The sequence below is a fragment of the Piliocolobus tephrosceles genome, chromosome 6, assembly GCF_002776525.5.
Source record: "Piliocolobus tephrosceles isolate RC106 chromosome 6, ASM277652v3, whole genome shotgun sequence".
NCBI classification, from domain to species: Eukaryota; Metazoa; Chordata; class Mammalia; order Primates; family Cercopithecidae; genus Piliocolobus; species Piliocolobus tephrosceles.
This window is the reverse complement of record NC_045439.1, coordinates 77,085,491-77,105,563: the sequence shown is the minus strand read 5'-3', so window position 1 is coordinate 77,105,563 and position 20,073 is coordinate 77,085,491. Positions and strand designations below refer to the sequence as shown.

Below are 20,073 nucleotides of genomic sequence, written 5' to 3'. Positions count from 1 at the left end.
CACACCAGTTAGAATGGCAATCATTAAAAAATCAGGAAACAATTGGTCGGGCGCGGTGGCTCAAGCCTTTAATCCCAGCACTTTGGGAGGCCGAGGCGGGCGGATCACAAAGTCAGGAGATCAAGACCATCCTGGCTAACACGGTGAAACCCCGTCTCTACTAAAAAATACAAAAAACTAGCCGGGCGAGGTGGCGGGCGCCTGTAGTCCCAGCTACTCGGGAGGCTGAGGCAGGAGAATGGCGTGAACCCGGGAGGCGGAGCTTGCAGTGAGCGGAGATCTGGCCACTGCACTCCAGCTTGGGTGACAGAGCGAGACTCTGTCTCAGAAAAAAAAAAAAAAAAAAAAAAATCAGGAAACAACAGGTGCTGGAGAGGATGTGGAGAAATAGGAACACTTTTACATTGTTGGTGGGACTATAAACTAGTTCAACCATTGTGGAAAACAGTGTGGCGATTCCTCAAGGATCGAGAACTAGAGATACCATATGACCCAGCCATCCCATTACTGGGGATATACCCAAAGGATTATCAGGCATGCTGCTATAAAGACACATGCACACGTATGTTTATTGCGGCACTATTCACAATAGCAAAGACTTGGAATCAACCCAAATGTCCATCAGTGACAGACTAGATTAAGAAAATGTGGCACATGGCCAGGCATGGTGGCTCAAGCCTGTAACCCCAGCACTTTGGGAGGCCGAGGCGGGCGGATCACGAGGTCAGGAGATCAAGACCATCCTGGATAACACGGTGAAACCCCGTTTCTACTAAAAATACAAAAAATTAGCCGGGCGAGGTGGCGGCGCCTGTAGTCCCAGCTACTCAGGAGGCTGAGGCAGCAGAATGGCGTGAACCCAGGAGGCGGAGCTTGCAGTGAGCTGAGATCCGGCCACTGCACTCCAGCCTGGGTGACAGAGCGAGACTCCGTCTCAAAAAAAAAAAAGAAAAAGAAAAAAAAGAAAATGTGGCACATATACACCATGGAATACTATGCAGCCATAAAAAAAGGATGAGTTTGTATCCTTTGTAGGGACATGGATGCAGCTGGAAACCATCATTCTCAGCAAACTGTAGCAAGAACAGAAAACCAAACACCGCATGTTCTCACTCATAGGTGGGAACTGAACAATGAGATCACTTGGACGCAGGAAGGGGAACATCACACACCGGGTCCTATTGTGGGGAGGGGGGAGGGATAGCATTAGGAGATGTACCTAATGTAAATGACGAGTTAATGGGTGCAGCACACCAACCTGGCACATGTATACATATGTAACCTGCACATTGTGCACATGCACCCTAGAACTTAAAGTATAATTAAAAAAAAAAAATTAAAACCCCAAGGACTTTAGATAATAGAATTATTAAGCAGAGGCTACAAATAAAGTATATTTAAAATCAAATAGAAGAAGGAAACAAACTTTAGAAACTAAATAGAATTTTCAGAAATGAGAAGTACAACATAGCTGGCCGTCCATATTTATGGGCTCTGCATCTTCAGAATCAAGTAATGTGATGGGAAAGATTTGAAAAAACAATACAATAAAAATGATACAAATTTTAAAATACAGTGTAACAAATATTTACATAGTATTTATATTGTATTAGATATTATAAGTAATCCAGAGATGATTTAAAGTATATGGGAGGATGTGCATAGGTTACATGCAAATACTACTCCAGGCCTGGCATGGTGGCTCACACCTGTAATCCCAACATTTTTGGGGGATGGAGGTGGGCAGACTGCTTGAGCCCAGGAGTTCTAGACCAGCCTGGGCAACATGGCAAAATCCTGTCTACACAAAATACAAAAATTCACCAGGCATAGTGGCACGTGCCTATAGTCCCAGCTACTTGGTAGGTTGAGGTGGGAGAATTCCCTGAGCCCAGAAGGTCGAGGCTACAGTAAGCCGTGACTGAGCCACTGCTCTCCAGCCTGGCAACAGAATGAGACCTTGTCTCAACACCATAAAAGACACCATTTTATATAGGGCCCTTGAGCATCTGTGGATTTTGGTAGTCAAAGGGATCCTGGAACCACCTCCCTACAGATACCAAGGTACAACTGTACTGGAAATTAACGTAATGAAGATATTAGGACAGAGAATTAGAGAATGAATGAACTATAAAATGAAGTTGGGGTAAATTAGCAAGAATGGAGTAGTGATGGGAAATATGGGTTAAGAGGCATGAAAAATTGAATGAGAATATCCAGCATATGTCCTGTAGAAGTTCTAGGAGGAGAGAATCAAGAGTAGAGGAGCAAGGCAATATTAAAAGTGATAATGGCTGAAAATGATTAATGAGACATGAATCTTCACATTTAGGAAATGCAGTGAGCCAGGGGTAAATAAAAGTAATACAGCAGAACAACAGAGATAAAGAGAAAAAGCTTTAAAGTAACCAGAAAGTTTGCCCACAAGAATCTAATCTGCTGGTAGAAGTTCTCGATAGCAGCCATAGAAATCAGAGACAATACAGTAGCTTCAAAATAAGAGAAAAATAACTGTCAGTCTAGAATTTGATTTCTAGTTATCATCCAAGAAGGAAAGTGAACTAAAGACTTTTCAAAGACTGAGAGACTTTAGGATAATAGACCCTCACTGAAAAGCCTACTGAAATATGTGCCACATGAATTTTTAAAATTGAATAAAGAAGGAAGAAGTGATACATAATAGACAGTGATTAACAAAAAAGACTGATGAAGATCTGGGCAAATATAACCCAATATGAACTGTAGAAAACCATGATAAATAATGTCTGCTTTAGAGGCATATTAAAAAATGAGTAAAAACCGGCTGGGCATGGTGGCTCACGCCTGTAATCCCAGCACTTTGGGAGGCCAAGGCAGGATTGTTTGAGCCCAGGAGTTTGAGACCAGCCTGGGCAACATAATGAGACCTGGTCTCTAAAAAAAAAAAAAAAAGTTAGCCATGCACAGAGGCATGCCTGTAGTCCCAGCTACTTGACAGGCAGACGCAGGAGGAACCCTTAAGCCCAGAGTTCAAAACTGTAGTGAGCTATGACTGATTCCCCTAGTGCACTCCAGTCTGGGCAACAGAGCAAGACCCTGTCTCAAAAACAAAAACAAAAAATGCTGAAAACAGTAGTTCAGTGATCAGAATTACAATGTTCTAAGAGCCTTCCATTTGTCTGGGAGCAGAGTATAAGGATCTTAATTAACTTTAGGCTTTAAGTATGGAAGCTGTAGTTTTTAGCATAATTACTAAAGAATCAAAATGAAACGTGTAACTTCCAAAGCTGTAGAGGGAAAATAAAGAAAGCTTTATCAATTTAGTAGCAGCAAGAACAACAGGGGAAAACAACACAGCAGAGGTCCCCAACCCCCCGGCCTGCCTGTCCCTGACCTGTTCTGGACCTGGCTGCACAGCAGGAGGTGAGCGGCAAACCTGCCTGAGCACCACCTGCTATCAGGTCAGCTGCTGCATTAGAGTCTAACAGCAGCACGAACTCTATTGTGAACTGCGCATGTGAGGAATCTAGGTTGCGTGGTCCTTATGAGAATCTACTGCCTGATTTTCTGAGGTGGAACAGTTTAATCCCAAAACCATGCCCGCCCCAGCCCCCGTACGTGGTTAAAAAAAAGAAAAAAAAAGAAAAAAAGAAAAAAAACCCTGTCTGTGGAAAAATTGTCTTTGGCAAAAATCAGTCCCTGGTGCCAACGAGGTTGGGGACTGCCAAATTAGAAAAATAAGGCTAACATAAACACAAAAGAAGATGATGACAAGTAAATCCGAATTTATTACTAGTTGAAATATATGGGATGTACTAAATTTACCAAACGTTTACTGGATTTTAAAAATCCAGTTCTAGCCAGGCGCGGTGGCTCACGCCTGTAATCCCAGCACTTTGGGAGGCCGAGGTGGGCAGATCATGAGGTCAGGAGATCAAGTGTATCCTGGCCAACACGGTGAAACCTTGTTTCTACTAAAAATACAAAAAATTAGCCAGGCTTGGTGGAGGACACCTGTAGTCCCAGCTACAAGGGAGGCTGAGGCAGGAGAATGGCTGAACCCAGGAGGCGGAGCTTGCAGTGAGCCGAGATGCTGCCAGCCTGGGCGACAGAGGGAGACTCCATCTCAAAAAATAAAAATAAAAAAATAAAAATCCAGTTCTAGGCCAGGTGTGGTGGCTCATGCCTGTAATCCCAACACTTTGGGAGGCCAAGGCGGGCAGATCACCTGAGGTCAGGAGTTCAAGACCACCCTGGCCAACATGGTGAAACCCAGTCTCTACTAAAAATACAAAAATTAGCTGGGCCTGGTGGCATGTGCCTGTAATCCCAGCTACGTGGGAGGCTGAGGCAGGAGAATCGCTTGAACCTGGGAGGTAGAGGTTGCAGTGAGCCAAGATCATGCCACTGCACTCCAGCCTGGGTGACAGACTGGACAGACTCTGTCTCAAAAAAACAACAACAACAAATCCAGTTCTATGCGCTATATAACATTTAGAACTCAGAAAAGGTATATTTCCTTTGAGCATCATGTTGGTGCTTAAAAAGTTTCGGATTTTGGAGCATTTTGGATTTTCAGATTAGGGATGCTCAACTTGTCATAGGTAGAAACTACCAAGAGAAAGTTGAAGTAGCTATACATCAGCTAAAATGGTCTCTAAGATAGAATGTATTGTAAATGAGTCACTTTATAATGAAAAAAGGTTTAAATCACCCAAATTGTATAATTTGAAACTGCTACCTACCTAACAAAACAGATTTGTTAAAAACAAATGACAGAACTATAGGGAAGTTTTGGCAAGTCTACCATCATAATGGAAGATTTCAACTATGGACCAAGCAGACAAAAATATTAGTATAGGTACAGCTTTTAATATATACTTAGATGACATAAAGTATCTGACTCCTGAAATAGAACTGCACTGTCTCAACAAATATAAAAGTTAGTTTAGGCCGGGCATGGTGGCTCATGCCGGTAATCCCAGCACTTTGGGAGGCCAAGGCAGGCGAATCACAAGATCAGGAGTTCGAGACCAGCCTGGCCAACATGGTGAAACCCTGTCTCTACTAAAAATACAAAAAATTAGCTGGGCGTGATGGCGGGCGCCTGTAATCTCAGCTACTCAGGAGGCTGAGGCAGGAAAATCGCTTGAACCCAGGAGGCAGACGTTGCAGTGAATTGAGATCGAGCCACTGCACTGTAGCCCTGGCGACAGTGCAAGACTCTGTCTCAAAAAAAAAAAAAAAAAAAAAAAACAGTTAGTTTAATATAGACCCTAGTTTTTGAACACAATACAATTAGCAGTCAATTCAAAATGATACCCCCACAAAAAATCAATGCTTTTGGAAATTAGAAAAATACTTCTAAGTAACTTTGTAAATACGAAATTATTAAACGCTTATAAGTAAATAGTAATGAAAATATTGTATCAAAACATGGGATGCACTGATGTCTGAGAATGTCTTAAAAATAATATGGTGCCAAGAAGGGAGTGGGTCAGTATTAAGATGAATTGATCATTTATTTTATATTCAAATCTCTTACTTCGCAAGCTAGCTGATGGATGCATGGGGGTTTGTTATGCTGTCCAATTTTGTATATGTTTGAAATATTCTATAATTTAAAAAAGGCAGAGAAAGTGGCAAATAGACATCTGTAGTTTTAAATGCTTGTATCTTAAAGGATAGACTGAGTGTTAATAAACTGGACACTCAGTTTAAAACATTAAAACATAACAGAATAAACCCTAAGGGAGTAGAGGGAAGCGATAACACCGTAAGAGGAGTAACCCGTTAAAAAAAAAGTAAAAGTTGATCTTTTCAGACAAAATAAATTACTTTGGACGTTAGCCTGCCACAGTGGTTCATGCCTATAATCCCTGCACTTTGGGAGGCCAAGGCAGATGGATCACCTGAGTCCAGGAGTTTGAAACCAGTTTGGGCAACAGGGCCAAGCCCTCTCTATGAAAAAAAAAGTACAGGCTGGGCGTGGTGGCTCAAGCCTGTAATCCCAGCACTTTGGGAGGCCGAGGCAGGCGGATCACGAGGTCAAGACATCGAGACCATCCTGGTTAACATGGTGAAACCCCGTCTCTACTCAAAATACAAAAAAAAAAAATTAGCCGGGCGAGGTGGCGGGCACCTGTAGCCCCAGCTACTCAGGAGGCTGAGGCAGGAGAATGGTGTGAACCCGGGAGGCGGAGCTTGCAGTGAGCGGAGATCATGCCACTGCACTCCAGCCTGGGCAACACAGCAAGACTCCGTCTCAAAAGAAAGAAAAAAAAATAGTACAAAATTAGCTGGACGTGGTGTTGTGCCTGTAGTTCCAGCTACTCGTGAGGCTGAGGCGGGAGGATGGCTTGAGCCCGGGAGGCGGAGGTTGTGGTCAACCAAGATGGTACCACTGCACTCCAGCCTGGGAGACAGAGTGAGACCCTCTCTCAAAAACAGTAACTTGGACATCAATAATAAGATTAAGAGAATAAGAGACAAGGCGGCCGGGCGCGCTGGCTCAAGCCTGTAATCCCAGCACTTTGCGAGGCCGAGGCGGGCAGATCACCAGGTCAGGAGATAGAGACCATCCTGGCTAACACGGTGAAACCCCGTCTCTACTAAAAATACAAAAAAAAAAAAAAAAAAAAAATTAGCCGGGTGAGGTGTAGTCCCAGCTACTCGAGAGGCTGAGGCAGGAGAATGGCGTGAACCGGGAGGCGGAGCTTGCAGTGAGCCGAGATCTGGCCACCGCACTCCAGCCTGGGCGACAGAGAGAGACTCCGTCTCAAAAAAAAAAAAAAAAAAAAAAGAGACAAGTCAATGATAAAATTAAAAATGTGAGAACATATAATAGCTACAGATCCAGAATAAATTTATTGTTAATACCCTAATAACTTGATGCCAGCCAACTGAGACCTTAGATGAAACAGACAAATATCTGGAGAATAAGTTACCAAAATGACTGAAAATAAATACATGGCTCACACCTATATTTTTTACAGAAATTGACAAGGGCCAGGAATAATCAAAATACTCCTGAAGAATAACAATAAAGTTGTGATGGTAATGACTTAGGGAATAATGATGATTCTTGCTCTGCCAGATATCAATATTTATATCAAAGCTATAGCTATAATTAATATTCATAAACTAAATTAAGAATTCAATTAATATTAAATAAATTTAATATTTATTTTATAGCTGTAATTAATACAGTATGGAATTAGCCCAAATGTGAACAAGTTGACCAACACACACATACAGCATAGGAAAACCAGCATTATATGTTACTGAGGAAAAGAGGAGGCTGAGACATTTGGTTGTTCATGTGGAGAAAAATGAAATTAAATCCCTAATTTAGACTACATTTTTGTCAGAAGTGCAAAACAATTTAAATTTTTGGAAGACATATAGGTAAACATCTTTGTAATTGCAGGGTTGGAAAGGATTTCTTAAATGAGACACAGAAAGGACTAACTAGAAAAGATTGATGTTCCAACCAAATTAAAACTTGATTGTCAGCAATTACTAAAAGATACAACAACCAAATGCAGTTTGTGAATTTTGGATGAATTCTGGTCTTTGAAAAAAAGTTACAAAAAAAAAAAAAAAAACCTTGTGACAATTGACATTTGAATATGAATCTGAATGTGAGTGACGAAATTTTAAATTTTCTTACATATAATTCTGTTATTGTGGGTATGTAGAAGAATGTGGTTAAGAGATGTAAGTTGATCTACAAAGTGTCATAAGATTTAAATAATTTGGCAAAAAGTTAGATATACATGTATATAGATGTGCACATACATATATATACAGAGAAAGTACAAGTAATACAAATGTATACACTGCTTAATGTTGATAATTGAATCTAGCTGAAATGTACAGCAATGTTTTGTTTTTTGGTTTTGTTTTGTTTTTTTTGAGACGGAGTCTTGCTCTGTCGCCCAGGCTGGAGTGCAGTGGCGCGATCTCGGCTCACTGCAAGCTCCGCCTCCCGGGTTCACGCCATTCTCCTGCCTCAGCCTCCCGAGTAACTGGGACTACAGGTGCCCGCCACCATGACCGGCTAATTTTTTTGTATTTTTACTAGAGACAGGGTTTCACCATGTTAACCAGGATGGTCTTGATGTCCTGACCTCGTGATCCGCCTGCCTCGGCCTCCCAAAGTGCTGGGATTATAGACGTGAGCCACCGCGCCTAGATGATGTACACCAATGTTCTCTGTACAATTCTTTCAGATTTTCTGAATGTTTGCAAATTTTTATTTTAAAAACTTGAGAGAGAGCACTTGAAAAGATGCTCCACATCGTTAGTCATTAGGAAAATGCAACTCAAAACCATGACATACCACTTCATACCTACTTTGTATGGGATGGAATAAAAAATGAGAGACAATAACAAGTCTGGTTGAGGATGTGGGGAAACTGGAACCTCAGACATTGCTGGTGGGGACGGAAAATGCTGCTGCCACTTTGGAAAACAATTTGGCAGTTTCTCAAAAGATTAAACAGAGTTACCATGTGACCCAGAAATTTCACGCTTTGGTATATACCCAAGAGAAATGAGAACATGTTTACAGAGAATCCTGTACATAAATGTTCATAGCAGCATTACTTGTAACAGCCAAAAGTGGAAACAAGCCAAATGTCCGTCACTGGATGGATAAAGGTAATGTGGTATATCCTATACAGTGGAATATTATTTGGCAATTAAAAGGAATGAAGTACAGATACATGCTATGACATGAATGAAACCTGAAAACATTATGCTGAATAAGAGGAGATAAAAGCAGAAGGTCATATATTCTATGATTCTGTTTATTAAAATACCCAGAATAGACTAGGCACTGTGGCTCACGCCTTTGTAATCCCAGCACCTGGGGGAGCCGAGGCAGGTGGATTGCTTGATGTCTGGAGTTTGAGATCAGCCTGTGCAATATGGCAAAACCCCATCTCGATCAAAATATGCAAAAATTATTGGGGCGTGATGGTGCACACCTGTGGTCCCAGCTACTCGAGGGAAGGAGGAGGGAAGATCACTTGAGCAGAGGAGGTTGAGGCTGCAGTGAGCTGAGATTGTACCATTGCACTCCAGCCTGAGCAACAGAGTGAGATACTGCCTCAAAAAATAAATAAAATTTTAAAAATATGCAGGATAGGCAAATCTATAGAAATATAAAGTAGGCCGGGCGCGGTGGCTCAAGCCTGTAATCCCAGCACTTTGGGAGGCTGAGATGGGCGGATCACGAGGTCAGGAGATCGAGACCATCCTGGCTAACACGGTGACACCCCGTCTCTGCTAAAAAATACAAAAAAACTAGCTGGGCGAGGTGGCGGGCACCTGTAGTTCCAGCTACTCGGGAGGCTGAGGCAGGAGAATGGCATAAACCCGGAAGGCGGAACTTGCAGTGAGCTGAGATCCGGCCACTGCACTCTAGCCTGGGTGACAGAGCAAGACTCTGTCTCAAAAAAAAAAAAAAAAGAAAGAAAGAAATATAGAGGCCAGGAGCAGTGGTTCATGCCTGTAATCCCAGCACTTTGGGAGGCCGAGGTGGGTGCACCACTTGAGGTCAGGAGTTCAAGACCAGCCTGGCCAACATGGTAAAACCCCACCTCTACTAAAAATACAAAAATACACCTGTAATCCCAGCTACTCGGGAGGCTAAGGCAGGAGAATCCCTTGAACCTGGGAGGTGGAAGTGAGCTGAAGTCGTGCCACTACACTTCAGCCTGGGTGACAGAGCAAGACTCTAAAAAAAAAAAAAAGTCCATATATATATATACACACACACACACACACACACACACACACACACACACACACAGAGAGAGACAGAGTGTGCGAGAGATAAGGCTAGTAGTTGCCATGGACTGGGGGAGAAGGAATGGGTTACAGGGTTTCTTTTGGGGATACCGAAAATGTTCTAAAACTGGATTGTGGTGATAACTGCACAACTCTGTGAATGTACTAAAAACCACTGACCTGGCCAGGCACAGTGGCTCACACCTGTAATCCCAGCACTTTGGAAGACAGACATGGGCAGATCACCTGAGGTCAGGAGTTCCAGACCCCAGTCTGGCCAACATGGGGAAACCGCATCTCTACTAAAAATATGTTTAAAAATTAGCCAGGCATGGTGGTGCACCTGTAATCCCAGCTACTCGGGAGGCTGAGACATGAGAATCATTTGAAACCAGGAGGCAGAGGTTGCAGTGAGCCGAGTTCACACCACTACACTCTGGCCCGGGCGACAGAGCCAGACTCTGTCTCCGAAACAAACAAAACAAAAACAACAAAAAACACAACTGAACACATTTAAGGTGAATTTTGTGGTATGTGAATTATCTCTAAGAATTTCTTTTTAATAAAATTGGGAAACAAAAAGATCAGGTATAACAAACCAAAAACAGAGAAGTTATTTCTAACACATATAACATATAACAAGACAGGAGCTAGAACATGTAAAGGACTCCTTCCAATCGATAAGAAAAATAACCCAGTTTGTAAAAATGTGCAAAAGATAAATATTTCATAGAATAGGAAAGACTAAAATGAGATAGTTTTATATCCATTAGATGGCAAAAGTTAAGAAGTCTGATGATCCTGGTAGGGGTATGTATTGGTATAATCACTTTGAAAACAACATTACCTAGAAAGTTAAACATGCACATACTTTATGATCTAAGTGACCTCACTCCTAAGTATATACATGAGAGAAACTCTTATACACATATATATGCAGGAATGTCCCCATAATGTCGTTCGTGCCAGCAAAAATCTGGAAACAATGAAATGTCAATCAATAAGAAAACGGATACTTTATGATATATTCATACAATGTACATCATAGGCTAGTGAAATTATAACCACATGCAACAATATGGACATATCTTTAAAATATTTCATGAAAAAGTAAGCCGGGCGCCGCAACTCACACCTGTAATCCCAGCACTTTGGGAGGCTGAGGGAGGGGGATCACCTGAGGTCATGAGTTCGAGAAAAGAGCGAAACTCTGTTTCAAAAAAAAAAGAGTGAAGAGTCAAGCCACAGGAGGTAATTTAAAAATGTATACCCAAGATTTAAGAAGAACTACAATTCCATAAGAAAAAGGCAGGCCACAGAATAGGAAAAAGAACAAAAGACTTGTTTAGGCATTTCACAAAAGAAAATATACGAATTTAAGTAGATGTTTAAACCACAATGCCATTCTACTATATGGGCAACCAGAAGGGCCAAAAAAAAAAAAAAAAAAACGGACAAAAGACTACCAAATGCTAACAAGGATTTAAGGCAACTGAAACTTCCAGTCATTGCTGGTGGGGGTATGAATTGGTACTGTCGCTTTGGAAAGCTACTGAGCACTATGTACTAAAGCCAGACATATGCATATTTTTGAACCAGGAGTTTCACTCCTAGGTATGTAGTCAAAAGAATTGTGTACATTATGTTCCCCCAAAAAACAAGAATGTTTATAGCAACCCTCTTTGCAATAGTCAAAATCTATTAATTACCCCAAAGTTCCTGAATGGTAGAATGAATTACTAAATTGTAGTATTTTCATACAATGGAATACTATACAGCAATGAGAATGAATAAATTACAATACATACAACAATATGGATGAATGTTATGTAATTTTGAATGAAAGGAGCCAGACACAAAAAAGGATATACTGTACAATTCTCTTTATATGAAGCATAAAATCAGGCAAAAATCTATAAATCTGTCCTGCCAGAAGTCAGTGGTTTTCCAGACTCGAAGGCAGGTACAAGTGCAGTTAGGGTGCTGGTAACATTCTGTTTAAACTCTGTTCTGCTGGTTACATGGGTATGTTCACTTGAAAATCCATCAAGTTTTATCCTCGCGGTTTGTGTACTTTTCTGTATATATGTTTCACTTCAATAAAGCTTATTTTTGATTGGGGGCAGTGTCTCATACCTGTATTCCCAGCACTTTGAGAGGCCAAGGCAGGCCAACTGCTTAAGCCCAGGAGTTCCACAGCAGCCTGAGCAACATGGAGAAACGCTGTCTCTACAATTTTTTTTTTTTTTTTTGAGATGGAGTCTCGCTGTGTTGCCAGGCTGGAGTGCAGTGGCACAATCTCGGCTCACTGCAACCTCCGCCGCCTGGGTTCAAGTGATTCTCCTGCCTCAGCCTCCCAAATAGCTGAGATTACAGGTGCATGCCACTACACCCAGCTAATTCTTTTATTTTTAGTGGAGATGGGGTTTCACCACGTTGGCCAGGATGGTCTCCATCTCCTGACCTCATGATCCGCCTGCCTCAGCCTCCCTAAGTGCTGGGATTACAGGTGTGAGCCACCATCCCTGGCCCACAAATTTTTTAAAAAAATTAGCTGGGCATGATGGCACTTGCCTGTAGTCCCAATCACTCAGGAGGCTGAGATGGGAGAATCACTTGAGCTCAGGAGGCGGAGGTTGCAATGAGCCGAGATTGTGCACCACTTACACTTCAGCCTGGGAAACAGAGAATAGACACAGTCTCCAAAAAAAAAAAAAAAAAAAAGCATTTTTAAAAAAACAATGAAGAAATAGAAACCCTGACTAGACCCATAATGGCTAAAACAGCCTGAGTCAGTATTTTAAAATCTACCCACTAAGAAAAATGAAATTCCAATACCAAATGGTTTTCCTGTTTAATTCTACCAGATTTTCAAGAAACAGATTTTTATTTTATACAATCTGTGCCAGAAAAAAGAGTGACAAACTCACTTTATGAGCCTTGTGTTTTGTTGTTGTTGTTGTTTTTGAGACAGAATCTCGCTCTGTCACCGAGGCTGGAGTGCAATGGCGCGATCTCAGCTCACTGCAACCTCTACCTCCCGAGTTCACACCATTCTCCTGCCTCAGCCTCCTGAGTAGCTGAGATTATAGGCGTGTGTAACCATGCCTGGCTAATTTTTGTATTTTTAGTAGAGACAGGGTTTCACTATGTTGGCCAGGCTGGTCTCGAACTCCTGATCTCAGATGATCTGACCGCCTCAGCCTCCCAGAGTGCTGGGATTACAAGCATGAACCACTGTGCCCAGCCCATGAGGCTTATTCTAATAAGACTGATACTCAAAACAGAAAAGGGCAGTCTAAGAGAATTAAGGTTACTCTCTCAGCTGTGATAATAGATGTAAAATATATATGTGTGTGTGTGTGCGTGTGTGTATATATATATTTAAACACCTTTAGCGAAAACAAAATTAAGGAATAAATCAGGTGATGTAGCTTACTGCATTAATAGATTAAAGGAGAGATTTCGGACTGTAGTTCTCTTGTCTGGTAAAACATACATATGCACACACACACACAAAAACAAATTTCACGTGTTAAGTGTGTGTCAATGCATTCTAGAGTACTGTTTCTGAAAGCAAAGTATTTGATATAACCTCACTGCCCAGCAACAGAAGAAATGATAGATAGTTACAATGGATTAATAAAAGCAGTTAAAATGAGTGTACTAAAGCTAATGTATCAATCAAATTACAGAAAGGTAAATTTTGACATCAAAATCACAAAATGTTGAGGGGGAGTAAAAGTATAGTTTTTGATTGCTATTAAAATGTTACGTTGTTATCAGCTTAAAATAGCCTGTAATAAGTAAAAGATGTTTTATGTTATCCCCATGGTAACCACAAAGCAAAAACCTAAAAAGAAAGAATTCAAATCATACCACCACAGAAAACCGTCAAATCACAAAGGAAGACAGCAAGAGAGGAAGAAACAAAGGCTCTAAAAAATAACCAGAAAACTAATTACAAAATGGCAGTAGCAAATATCAATTATTATCTTAAGTGTAAATGGATAAAAAAATAAACAAAAAAACATGCCGGATGCGGTGGCTCATGCTGTAATCCCAGCCCTTTGGGAGGCCAAAGCAGGTGGATCACGAAGTCAGGAGTTCAAGACCAGACTGGTCAACATGGTGAAACACCATCTCTACTAAAAATACAAAAATTAGCCAAGCGTGGTGGTGGGCACCTGTAATCCCAGCTACTCGGGAGGCTGAGGCAGGAGAATTGCTTAAACCTAGAAGGCGGAGTTTGCAGTGAGCCGAGATCACGCCACTGCACTCCAGCCTGGGTGACAGAGTGAGACCCTGACTCAAAAACAAACAAAAAACAGACCCAACAATATACTAGCTACGAGAGGCAGTAGGGATACATATAGACTGAAAGTGAAGAAATGGAAACAGATATTCCAGGTAAATAGAAACCAAAAGAGAGCTAGAGTGGTAGCTATAACTAGACAAAACAGACTAAGTCAAAAACTGTAAACTGAGACAAAGAAGGTCATTATATAATGATAAAATGGTCAATTCATCAGGAGGATCTAACTATTATAAATATATATGCATGCACCTAATGTTAGAGTACCTAAACATATAAAGCAATTACTAATATGAGGGGAGAGACTGAAATGCAGTAACAGTAGGGGACTTCAATACCCCACTTGCAGCAATGAACACATTATCTAGACAGAAAATACAGAAATATTGGACTTGAATTACACTCAGACTAAACAGATCTGGCATATACAGAACATTCCATCCAATAGCAACAGAATAAACACTATTCTCAAGCACATGCAGAACATTCTCCAGGATCATATGTTAGAGGTCATATAATAAGACTTTAAAAATGTAAGAGGAGGCCAGGCGCGGTGGCTCATATCTATAATCCCAGCACTTTGAGAGGCTGAGGTAGGTGGATCACTTGAGGTCAGAAGTTCGAGACCAGCCTGGCCAACATGGTGAAACTCCATCTTTACTAAAAATACAAAAAATTAGCCAGGTGTGATGATGGGTGCCTGTAATCCCAGCTACTCAGGAGGCTGAGGCAGGAGAATTGCTTGAACCTGGGAGGCAGAAGTTAAAGTTAGCAGAGATCGCACCATTGGACTCCAGCCTAGGCAACAAGAGCAAAACTCCATCTCAAAAAAAAAAAAAAAAAGTAAGAGGATTGAAATCATATTAGGTACCTTTTCCAATCACAATGGCATGAAACCAGAAATCAATAACAGGGGAAATCATGGAAAATTCATAAATATGTGGAAATTAAACAGTATACTCCTGAATCACCAACGGGTCCAAAAATAAATCAAAAAGGAAATCATAAAATACCTTGACACACATGAAAATGGAGACACAACATACAAAAACTCATGATATGCAGCAAAAGCAGTTTTTTTATGTTTGTTTGTTTTTTCTTTTGAGACCTGGTCTCACTGTCACCCAGGCTGGAGTACAGTGGCATGATCATGGCTCACTGCAGCCTCAACCTCCTGGGTTCAAGTAATCCTCCCATCTCATCCTCCCAAGTAGGTGCAACTATAGGCATGTGCCACTATGCCTGGGTAATTTTTTCAATTTTTGTAGAGACAGGATTTCACCATGGCTGGTCTCTGGGCTCAAGCCTTGGCCCCCCAAAGTGCTAGGATTACTGATGTGAGTCATCGCATACAGCCAACAAAAGCAGTTCTAAGAGGGAAATTTATAGCAATAAACACCCATATCAGAAAAGAAGAAAGGCATCACATTAAATGACTTTAAAATACACTATAAAACTATAGTAACCAAAACAGTACGGTATTGGTATAAAAACAAGACACATAGGCCAATGGAACAGAATAGAGAACCCAGAAATAAATACATGCATTTACAGCCAACTGATTTTTCGAAAAGTGCCAAGAACATACAGTGGGGAAAGGACACCTGCTTCAATAAATTGTACCAGAAAAACTGGTATCCATCTGCAGAAGAATAAAACCAGACCCCCATCTCTCACCAATTAAAACAAAAAAATCAACTCAAACTGGATTAATGACTTAAACATAAGACCTGAAACTATAAAACTACTAGAAGATAACACAGAGAAAATGCTTCAGGATATTGGTTTAAGCAAAGATTTTATGGCCAAGGCCTTAAAAGCACAGGCAACAAAACGAAAAATAGACAAATGGGACTGTGTTAAACTAAAAAGCTTCTGCATAGCAAAGAAAACATTCAACAGAATGAAGAGACAACATGTAAAATGGGGAAAAAATACTTGCAAACTATTCATTTGATAAGGCACTAATATCCAGAATATACAAGGAAATCAAACAATTCAACAACAACAAAAAAACAAATAATCCCATTAAAAAGTGGGCAAAGGGCCAGGCGTGGTGGTTCACACCTGTAATCCCAGCACTTTGGGAGGCAGAGGCAGGCGAATCACTTGAGGTCAGAAGTTCAAGACCAGCCTGGGCAGCATGTGAAATCTCATCTCTACTAAAAATGCAAAAAGTAGCCAGGCATGGTGGCACACCCCTGTAGTCCCAGCTACTCAGGAGGCTGAGGTGGGAGAATCACTTGAACCTGGGAAGCAGAGGCTGCAGTGAGCTGAGATCATGCCACTGCACTCCAGCCTGGGCAACAGAGCGAGACTCCATCTCAAAAAAATACAATACAATACAATACAATACAATACAATACGACACAACACAAAAGTGCACAATGGACATGAATACACATTTCTCAAAAGATGACAAATAGCCAATAGCTGTATGAAAAAATGTTCAACATCACTAATCGTCTGACAAATGCAAATCAAAACCACCCTGAAATATCATCTCACTTCAGTTAGAATGCAAAAAGATAAAAAGTAACAAATGCTGGCAAGGATACAGAGAAAAGGGAACTCTTATATGCTGTTGGTGGGAATGCAAATTAGTACAACTGTTATGGAAAACCATCATGGAGATTCCTCAGAGAACTAAAAATAGAACTATTACATGATCCAGCAATCCACTACTGGGCATTTATCCGAGGGAAAGAAAACTACATCAAAGGGATACCTGCACCCCCACGTTTACTGCAGCACTATTCACGACAGCCAAGATATGAGCTGGTCATAGTATAGCTGCTTGTGCCTGTAATCCCAACATTTTTGGAAGGTCAAGACAGGAGGATAACTTGAGGCCAGTAATTGGAGACCAGCTTGGGCAACATAGCGTGATTCTGTCTCTACAAAAAAGAATTAAAAACTTAGTTGGGCATGGTGGTGCATGCCTGTAGTCCTAGCTACTCGGGAAGCTGAGGTGGGAGGATCTCTTAAGCCCAGGAATTTGAGGTTGTAATGAGCCATGATTTCACCACTGCACTCTAGCCTTGGGTGACAGAGAGAGACCCTGTCTTTTTTTTTTTTTTTTTTTTCGCGATAGGGTTTCCCTCTGTCACCCAGACTGAAATGCAGTGGCATGATCTCGGCTCACTGCAGCCTCAACCTTTCTGGGCTCAAGTGATCCTCCCACCTCAGCCTCCTTAGGGGCTGGGACTACAGGCATGTGCCACAATACCCAGCTAATGTTTGTATTTTTTGTAGAGATGGGGTGTCACTATGTTGCTCAGGCTGGTCTCAAACTCCTGGGCCCAAGTGATCTACCTGCCTTGGCCCCACAAAGTGCTGGGATTACAGGTGTGAGCCACCGCACCTGGCTGACTCTGTCTCTTCCCAGGAAAAAAAAAATAAGGAATATTCTTCATTCCTAAAAAGAATGAAATCTCATCATTTGCAGTAACATGGATGGAACTGAAGGTCATTATGTTAAGTGAAATAAGCCAGGCACAGAAAGACAAATGTTGCATGTTCTCACTCATATGTGAGGGCTAAAAAAAGTTTATCTCATGGAGGTAAAGAGATAGTTATCAGAGGCTGGAAAGGACTTGGGGAGGATCAAGAGAGAGGCTGGTTAATAGATACAAACATGGATAGAAGGAATAAGTTCTAGTGTTTGACAGCATAATAGTGACTATAGTTAATGATAACTGCATATTATTTGCATATTTCAAAATAGCTAGAAGATTGGAAATACTTCCAACTCAAAGAAATGATAAAGGTTTGAGGTAATGGAAACCTTAAATACCCCAATCTGGTTCTTTTGTTTGTTTTAAGATGGAGTTTTGCTCTGCTGCCTAGGCTGGAGTGCAATGGCACTATCTCAGCTCACTGCAACCTCCAACTCCCTGGTGCAAGTGATTCTCCTGCCTTAGCCTCCCGAGCAGCTGGGACTACAGGCGCACACCACCAAGCTCGGCAAATTTTTGTATTTTTAGCAGAGACGGGGTTTCACCACATTGGCCAAGCTCGTCTTGAACTCCTGACCTCAGATGATCCACTAGCCTTGACCTCTCAAAGTGCTGGGATTACAGGCGTGAACCACCGTGCCCAGCTAAAATACCCCAATTTGATCAGTACATATTGTATACGTATATGAAAATACCACATGTACCTTGTATGTACAATTATTATTAATTTTAAAAACAATTTCAGAAAAAGAAGATCTCAACAATCTAACATTACATGTCAAGGCACTAGAGAAAGAACAACAGACGAAGGCCAAAATTAGCAGAAGGAGGGAAATAACAAAGGTCAAAACAGAAATAAACAAGGACTAGAAAAACAACAACAACATCGATGAAGCTAAGAGTTCTTTTTTTTTTTAAGATAAACAAAATTGACAAACTATTAGCAGACTAAGAAAAAAAGACAACTCAAAATCAGAAATGAAGCTGAGTGCAATCGCTCATGCCTGTAATCCAGCACTTTGGGAGGCCAAGGCAGGTGGATCACTTGAGGTCAGGAGTTCAAGACCAGCCTAACCAACACAGTGAAACTCCATCTCTACTAAAAATAAAAACATTAGCTGGGCATAGTGGCACACACCTGTAGTTCTAGCTACTTGGGAGGCTGACGCAGGAGAATCACTTGAATCCAGGAGGCAGAGATTGCAGTGAGCCAAGATCATACCACTGCACTCCAGCCTGGGCAGCAGACCAAGACTCCGTCTCAAAAGACAGCAGAAACAAGAGGACACATTATAATTGATAACACAAATATAAAGGATCCTAAGAAACTACTATAAACAATTATACACCAACAAATTGGATAGCCTAGAAGAAATGCATAAACTCCTAGGTATATACAACCTACTAAAATTGAACTATGGAGAAATAGGAAATATGGAAGGCCAAGTGGGCTGCTTGATTGAGCTCAGGAGTTTGAGACCAGCCTGGGCAATAGAGTGAGATCCTATCTCTACAAAAGATACAAAAATTAGCCAGGCATGGTGGCATGTGCCTGTAGTCCCAGCCACTAGGGAAGCTGAGGTAGAAGGATCAGTTGAGCCCAGGAGAAGTTTGCAGAATAGATCATTAACAAGGAAATTGAATTAGTAATAAAGTCTCCCATCAGAGAAAAGCTCAGGATCAGACGACTGTACAGCTGAATTCTACCCAACATTTAAAAAAGAACTAGTATCAATCCTTCTCACACCCTTCCAATAAATTGAACCAGAGAGAATACCTCTAAACTCATATTATGAGGCCAATAATACCCTGATACTAAAGCCAGACAAGGACAGTACAAGAAAAGAAAATTACAAGGCAATAGCCCTGATGAACATAGATGCAAAAATCCTCAACAAAATACTAGCAAATCTAGTTCAACATCATATTTTTTATTTCATTTTATTTTTTGAGACAGAGTCTCACTCTGTCACCCAGGTGGAGTGCAATGGTGCAGACTTCCGCCTCCGGGTTCAAGCAATTCTCCTGCCTCAGCCTCCTGAACAGCTGGGGCTACAGGTGTGTGCCACCACGCCAGGCTAATTTTATTGTATTTTTAGTAATGACAAGTTTTCACCATGTTGTCCAGGTGGGTCTCAAACTCCTAACCTCAAGTGATCCACCGGCCTCAGCCTCCCAAAGTGCTGGGATTACAGGAATGAGCCACCACATCCAGCCACTCACCACTTCTTTTCAGCATAGTACTGGAATTCCTAGCCACAGCAATTAGGCAAGAGAAAGAGCCAATAGAAAAAGAAAAAGTGAAATTCTCTGTTTGCTGAGGACATGATCTTATATAGAGAAAACCCTAAAAACTCCACCAGAAAAAAAACATTAGAACTGAAATGAATTCAATAAAGTTTCAGGATACAAAATCAACATACAAAAATCAGTAGCATTTCTTTTTTTTTTTTTTTGGTGAGACAGGGTCTTGCTCTGTCACCCATGCTGGAGTGCAGTGGCGCAATCACAGCTCACTGCAGC

At 41.3% G+C, this 20,073-nt stretch overlaps 1 protein-coding gene across 1 annotated transcript in view; it reads right to left on the bottom strand.

Annotated features, from left to right (window-relative positions):
• The window catches only part of USP50 (ubiquitin specific peptidase 50), a 47,680-nt gene that overhangs the window by 4,183 nt on the left and 23,424 nt on the right, over positions 1-20,073 (bottom strand). The gene's annotated exons all lie outside the window — the stretch shown is intronic.